The sequence below is a fragment of the Chelonoidis abingdonii genome, chromosome 3, assembly GCF_003597395.2.
Source record: "Chelonoidis abingdonii isolate Lonesome George chromosome 3, CheloAbing_2.0, whole genome shotgun sequence".
Taxonomy (NCBI): Eukaryota; Metazoa; Chordata; order Testudines; family Testudinidae; genus Chelonoidis; species Chelonoidis abingdonii.
In genome coordinates, this window is record NC_133771.1 from 3,595,156 (window position 1) to 3,601,144 (window position 5,989).

A 5,989-nucleotide genomic window follows, 5' to 3' on the forward strand; every position below is an offset into this window, starting at 1 on the left:
CTAACAGCACACACAGAAACTTCCCTCCCTCAAGATTTGAAAGTATCCTGTCCCCTGATTGGTCCTCTGGTCAGGTGACAGCCAGGCTTACTGAACTTGTTAACCCTTTACAGTCAAAGAGATATAAAGTACTTCTGTGCTATTAACTTTTCTTATCTGTTTATGACACAGAGACTGGGGTTAAGAAATGTGAAGACAAATGGGTATATCAAGCACGTACACCACTGATATCTTTCATAAGATTGGGAACATCTTCATCTTCTAAATCTCATATCTTAAATACTTTATTGAGCAAGCAAAAGCATAACATTTTTTTCCACCGTCATTGTAGAGGCAGCAGCAAAGAAGGTCTCTTGATGAAAAGTGTCATAGAAATCATCTGGTACTGTCCAAGAGGAAAGGATGATGACAGTTTTTGACAACTGCATCGCATTCACAAACCTGCATGGAGATACAAGGGAACATGAGCAACAAGTCAAATTTTTACAGGAAATTGCTTCTGTCAATGTAGTTCTCTTGTCAGATGCTGATCAGAATGAAAGAGGCAGGAAACTTTTGCAAGACCTGCTGAAATCTCCAAAACCTTTCATCTTTCTGTGTGTTGACAAAGAGAGAATTTCAGTTAACAGACAAGAAAAACGAGTAAAAATTGCTGTCAAGAACCATAATGAGGCTGAATTAATGGACGAACTGAAGGCAAAAATAAAGTGTGCTCTAGAATTGTCAAATACCCCTTACAGTCTAGATGCATGTGCTGATATTGCTCGATATCATGGATTCCTCATTGATGAAGATAATCCAGAATGTAGGGAAGGAAAGTCATTGGCACAGGCAGTGATCAGTATTTTTAATGCAAAGAAGTTAGTAGAGGCCAAGGCCAAATTCTTGCCTCTGCAAGGAGAATTATGGTACACGTGGTGTAAAAAGGACAAGGAACTCACCCGCTTGCAGGAGAGTGAAAACGTGGGTATTGAACAGGACAAAAGCAAAACCGAATCAGAAAAACGTAAGATATGGCGTAGACAATTCAGGACAGCATTCCCCCTCAAGGATTTAATGAGGTCAGTGCTGGACATTCTCCACTCAAATTCAGAGACAACTAAAATGTACTTCCTGGAGTGGTTGAAAGTATTTATGGATGACTTGTCTTCTGACCACCTTGCAGAACTTCACCAAAAATACCATGAGTTGTGGTCACAAATGCTAGAAAAAAGAAATACAGGAGATAATGAATTGGAAAAAAAATTAGAAGAACTATCGAATGAGATAAATGGATCTTCCCTGGGCCTTGAACACATTTTGAGAGAAGTAGGTCAGATTTATGAAACTCTGGATGCAATGAACCCAAAAGACAAAGTTTTTGCTACTCTGCCAGGAATTGCAGCCGATTTGATGGTTTCAGGGCATCCCATTGAGCTGATGGATGGTGATGCTTCATACGTGCCACTGAAATGGATCGGAACCATCTCTGACAAGTTAACTGAGAAGCTAGGAGACAAAAAGGTGTTTGTCCTTTCAGTGCTTGGCATCCAGAGCACTGGGAAGTCAACATTACTGAATACTATGTTTGGTCTTCAGTTCAATGTCAGTGCTGGCAGGTACACTAGGGGAGCATTTATGCACCTACTGAAGGAGGATGAAGAGTTCAGAAAAAAGCTGAACTTTGACTTTCTGTTGATTATTGATACTGAAGGGCTTCGGGCCATAGAGCTGGCAAACAGAGCAACTCTTGATCATGATAATATTCTAGCCACTTTTGTCATTGGTATTCGCAACATGACGGTGATCAATATTTTTGGAGAGAATCCTTCTGAAATGCAAGATATCCTGCAGATTGCGGTCCAGGCATTTCTGAGGATGAAGCAGATAAAACTCTCTCCAAGCTGTTTGTTTGTGCACCAAAATGTTGGAGAATTAACTGAAAAAGAAAAAAATATGGAAGGACGAAGACGCCTAAAACAAAAATTAGATGAAATGGCAGTTATTGCAGCCCAGCAAGAGTTCTGTGATGTTACCTGCTTTAGTAATGTTATCCGATTTGATGTGAACACCCACATTCATTACTTTGCTCACCTCTGGGAAGGGGAGCCACTGATAGCACCTCCAAACCCCAGTTACAGCCAAAATATGCAAGAACTGAAGAGCAAGATTCTCATGGCTGCAAAAGAAAATTCCCAGTGCAGTGTTTTGAGTATGCCAGAACTGAAAGTGCGCATTCAGGACCTGTGGAGGGGTTTGGTAAATGAGAATTTTGTGTTCAGTTTTAAGAACACGCTGGAGATTGCAGTGTACCATCGGCTGAAAGCAGAGTATAGTAAATGGACCTGGGCTTTAAGAAGTCACATGCTTGACCTGCAGAACAAGCTCAGCAATCGAATTAAAAATGAAGAAATATCCAAGATAGATAGCGGATTTCTTGAGAAGCCAATTGATGAAAAATACACTGCAGTCACAAAGGACCTGGAAAAATATTTTGATGAAGATATAGACAGTAAGATATTGATTCAATGGAAAACAAATGTTGAAATCAGACTGAAAATGTTTAAACAAGAGCTGGTTGACAAAGCTAATCAAAAAGGTAAAGAACTTATCTGTCTAAAAAATCATCAAAGCAGTTTAGAAAAAAAGAGAGCAGTTTATAAAGGTGCCGTGCTTAGACGAAGCAAAGAGTTAGCTCTAAAATATAGAGACTAGAAGCTAAAAGAAAATGAACTTAGAAAGAACTTTATGTGTACATGGCAGAAGTGGGTGGATGAGGTATGCTCCACTGTCCCATCGGCTGAGGAACCTGCTATTGGTACTGATGGGGAGAAGTTCCTAATTGATCATTTTTCATCCACAAATGATTTATTAAAGAGGATTGAAAATTTCTCGAAATGTATTGCTTTTTGTATTGAGCCTACTCAGCATGTCAGAAAGAAAAAAAGTGTTTGGCAATGGAGGGCATCTCAGGAAGAAGGTGATAAACAGTCATTAAATACATTGAAGGAGGTAACTCATGCCATAACAAAGCTTATAAATCAACACATAGAGATGGAACATCCAAAGATAATGAATTACGGTTTCAGTTACTTCCATGAAATTGTGAATAAAATAGACCAGGCTATAGATTCTGAACTTGCCAATGCAAATTTTGATGTAACACCTGCATACAAAATAGATTTATCATTATATCTCTGCCAAATAGCAGCAAAGAGTTTTAGAGAGATGTGCAAAGAATTCCAGTTATCGAATGACCCACCTACATATCATGAACACGAGAGAGAGGATTTCTTCAATTGTTTTAAGATTGTCTGCCAGGGAGCAACATCCATCACAACATTTGCTGATCTCTTATGCACCAAGCTGACTCGAGCGCTTTGCTGCACAACTTATGACAAAACTACCATTGACATAGCTGACGAAATGAGGTCTAACTATCCAGCCTTCAACGGCAATAGAGCCAAACTGGAAACCCATATTTTAAAGTCTCTTGTGGAAGAGGAGAACTTCGAGAAGTACAAGCAATACATTCAGTCTCCACGGGACTTTTTTTGAAAATTTTATCAAAAAGTGTGTTGTTAATTATTTAGACAAAGAAAAAGCAAAACTTTTATCTTTCTTAAATAGTTGTCTTCATGTTTTCTGTACTTCAGTTCATACAACTATTGATGAATCAACTCAAGCAGTCAAAGACAAGAATGGCAATGCGTCCTTATGGTTGGATGAATTTTGCAACAGACTTCGAGGTGACTTACACTTTCCCCGAAATGAGCTAAAAAGCATTGAACATCAGGAGATAAAAGACATAAAGTTTCTTTAAAAAAGTATGGTTGAAACACTGAATTCTGTAGAAGAGAATCTGAAATGGGACTTTGCTGCACTTGATGTAGAACCATTTAAATCAAAACCTCATGAAATACTGTTTGAGCAGCTCTGTGACTGCTGGGAGATGTGTCCCTTTTGCAAGGCTGTTTGCACAAACACATTTTCTGGCCATGGTGGAGACCACAGTGTCCATTTCCATCATCCTCAAGCTGTGACTGGCATCCAATGGCACCGAACAAATCATCTAATTATTGACATCAGTTCCAGCCTTGTTGCAAGTGACTGCAGATTGGGTCTGAGTGGGGACAATAAAATTCCATACAGGAATTATCGACAAGCTGATCCTGTTCATGCCAAATGGAGCATCACACCAGACAACTCAGCACAGTCTAACTGGAAATGGTTTGTGTGCCATTTCCGTTCTCAAATAGAAAAAGAATATTCTGGAAAATTTGAGGGTAAAGGAAGAATCCCCCCCGAGTGGGCAGATTTTACGAAGGAGGCTGTGCTCTCGGACCTGGAAAAGCTGTAGTCTTATATTCACAAACGGGCTTATCAAAGGTTTATGGCTTTCCCTTCGTCTTTCATTATTGTTGTTGGTTTTGCTTTAGAAAGCAAGTTGTTGAAGCAAAACTAAGGCCTGTCCCCGCCTCCATTAGTTGGCCCTGTAGAAGCCTTTAACATGTAAGAAGTTGCTCCTTGCTGTCTCCTGCCCTGTGCTGCTGTGTACGTGTGTTATAGGTAGCAGCTTACTGGAGGGCCACACGCTACCTTGGTTATGTAGCCTGAGCTGCACTCTGAGCTGGGTCCCTCACCCCCACTACCCATCCCCTCCTGGCCCAGCCATGGCCCAGAGCCACTCAGTCCTACCCCCTCCTCCAAACAAGGCCCCTCCTGACTCCCCCACACACTTGGTCCTACCCCTGTTCTCCCCAGCCCCCTGCCACTCCCTCACAAATGTCTCTCCCCCTCCTAATCCTAATTTCCCCTGCCACCCATCCTCATTTATCCTTCTCCCCTCCATGCAGCCCTAAACTCCTCTCACACCTATTCCCCTCATTCATCCACCACCCAACATGCCCCTCCCCATGGTAAACAGTTGCATGTCTACTTTTTACAGAAACACCTGGATTACATTCCCCCAGATTAATACAAACAAACAATCCTGAGAGCCAGGTTTTGTCAATACGCCTCCTAACCTTTTCCCGGTTCCTGCCCAAGGTCGGACTCACACTGATACTGGTCGGGTCAGCTTCAGTGGATGCTTTTCAGTCACTTGAGCTGTCCAACTGGTAGGAAACTTTCAACAGAATAGTATTTATACCTCTGTCCACACGTGCTCACCGTGATCTATAGGGAGTGAGAATAAGCACCTGAGGCTTGTAACCAGCCCTAACTGGAGAAGCAAAATCTTTCTCAAGTAGATTTTAATTTTATTTTCCCCAAAGGATTGTGGGTGCCAAACTCTGTTGGGGTCACGCTTGAGTGCTGGAGACTCTGGAGCAATGATCTAAGGCCTGGTTTGTTCTTTATCTGTGAGCAAAAAAAGGTTTGTCAGAATGTCAACAGTAAGAAAAGCTGTTTTTTTGTCAGGGGCTGTATCCTGGGAACCCCTTGGTCAAATGGCCCAAATGTGGATCCCCATAAGGCCAGGAAATTTCAAGGCAATTTGAGTAATTATGTAGATTTTATAGCACTTAAAACAGTCAAGCTTTAAACAGAAAGCTGTTCTTAATCGTAATGATAATAATGAATGGCAAAACTCCCATTGACTTCAGTGAGAGCAGCTTTGAGGCCCTTTGACCATGATTTAGCAGGACACTTAAGAACATGTCCAATTTTAAACACATAAATAATCTCATTGGCTTCAGTGGGATAATTTGCATGCTTCAAATTAGGCACCTGCTGAAATCCCTTGCTAGTTCTGCAAGTAAGAGAACTTCAGCATTACGTACACTGAGGGACTAATTGTGCCCTCTTTATTGAAAGCAAAACTCCCGTTTAAATCAATTAAGAGATTTAACTGCGAGTCAGGCCCTGTATTCTAATCCTGAGCAGGAGGGGGAGATCTTGAATGGTAATCTGTCCAGCTGGCATCAGTATAATTTGTGTGCTGCAGCCAATTGCTGTTTCTACTAGTGCAACAACAACAAAAAAGCCTTACTGAGAGCATATTACAGCA

The 5,989-nt window shown here is 41.2% G+C and overlaps 1 pseudogene; it reads left to right on the plus strand.

The window, feature by feature from the left end:
• The window catches only part of LOC116835637 (interferon-induced very large GTPase 1-like), an 8,312-nt pseudogene extending 3,973 nt beyond the window's left edge, over nt 1-4,339 (plus strand).
• The last annotated feature ends 1,650 nt before the right edge of the window (nt 4,340-5,989 follow it).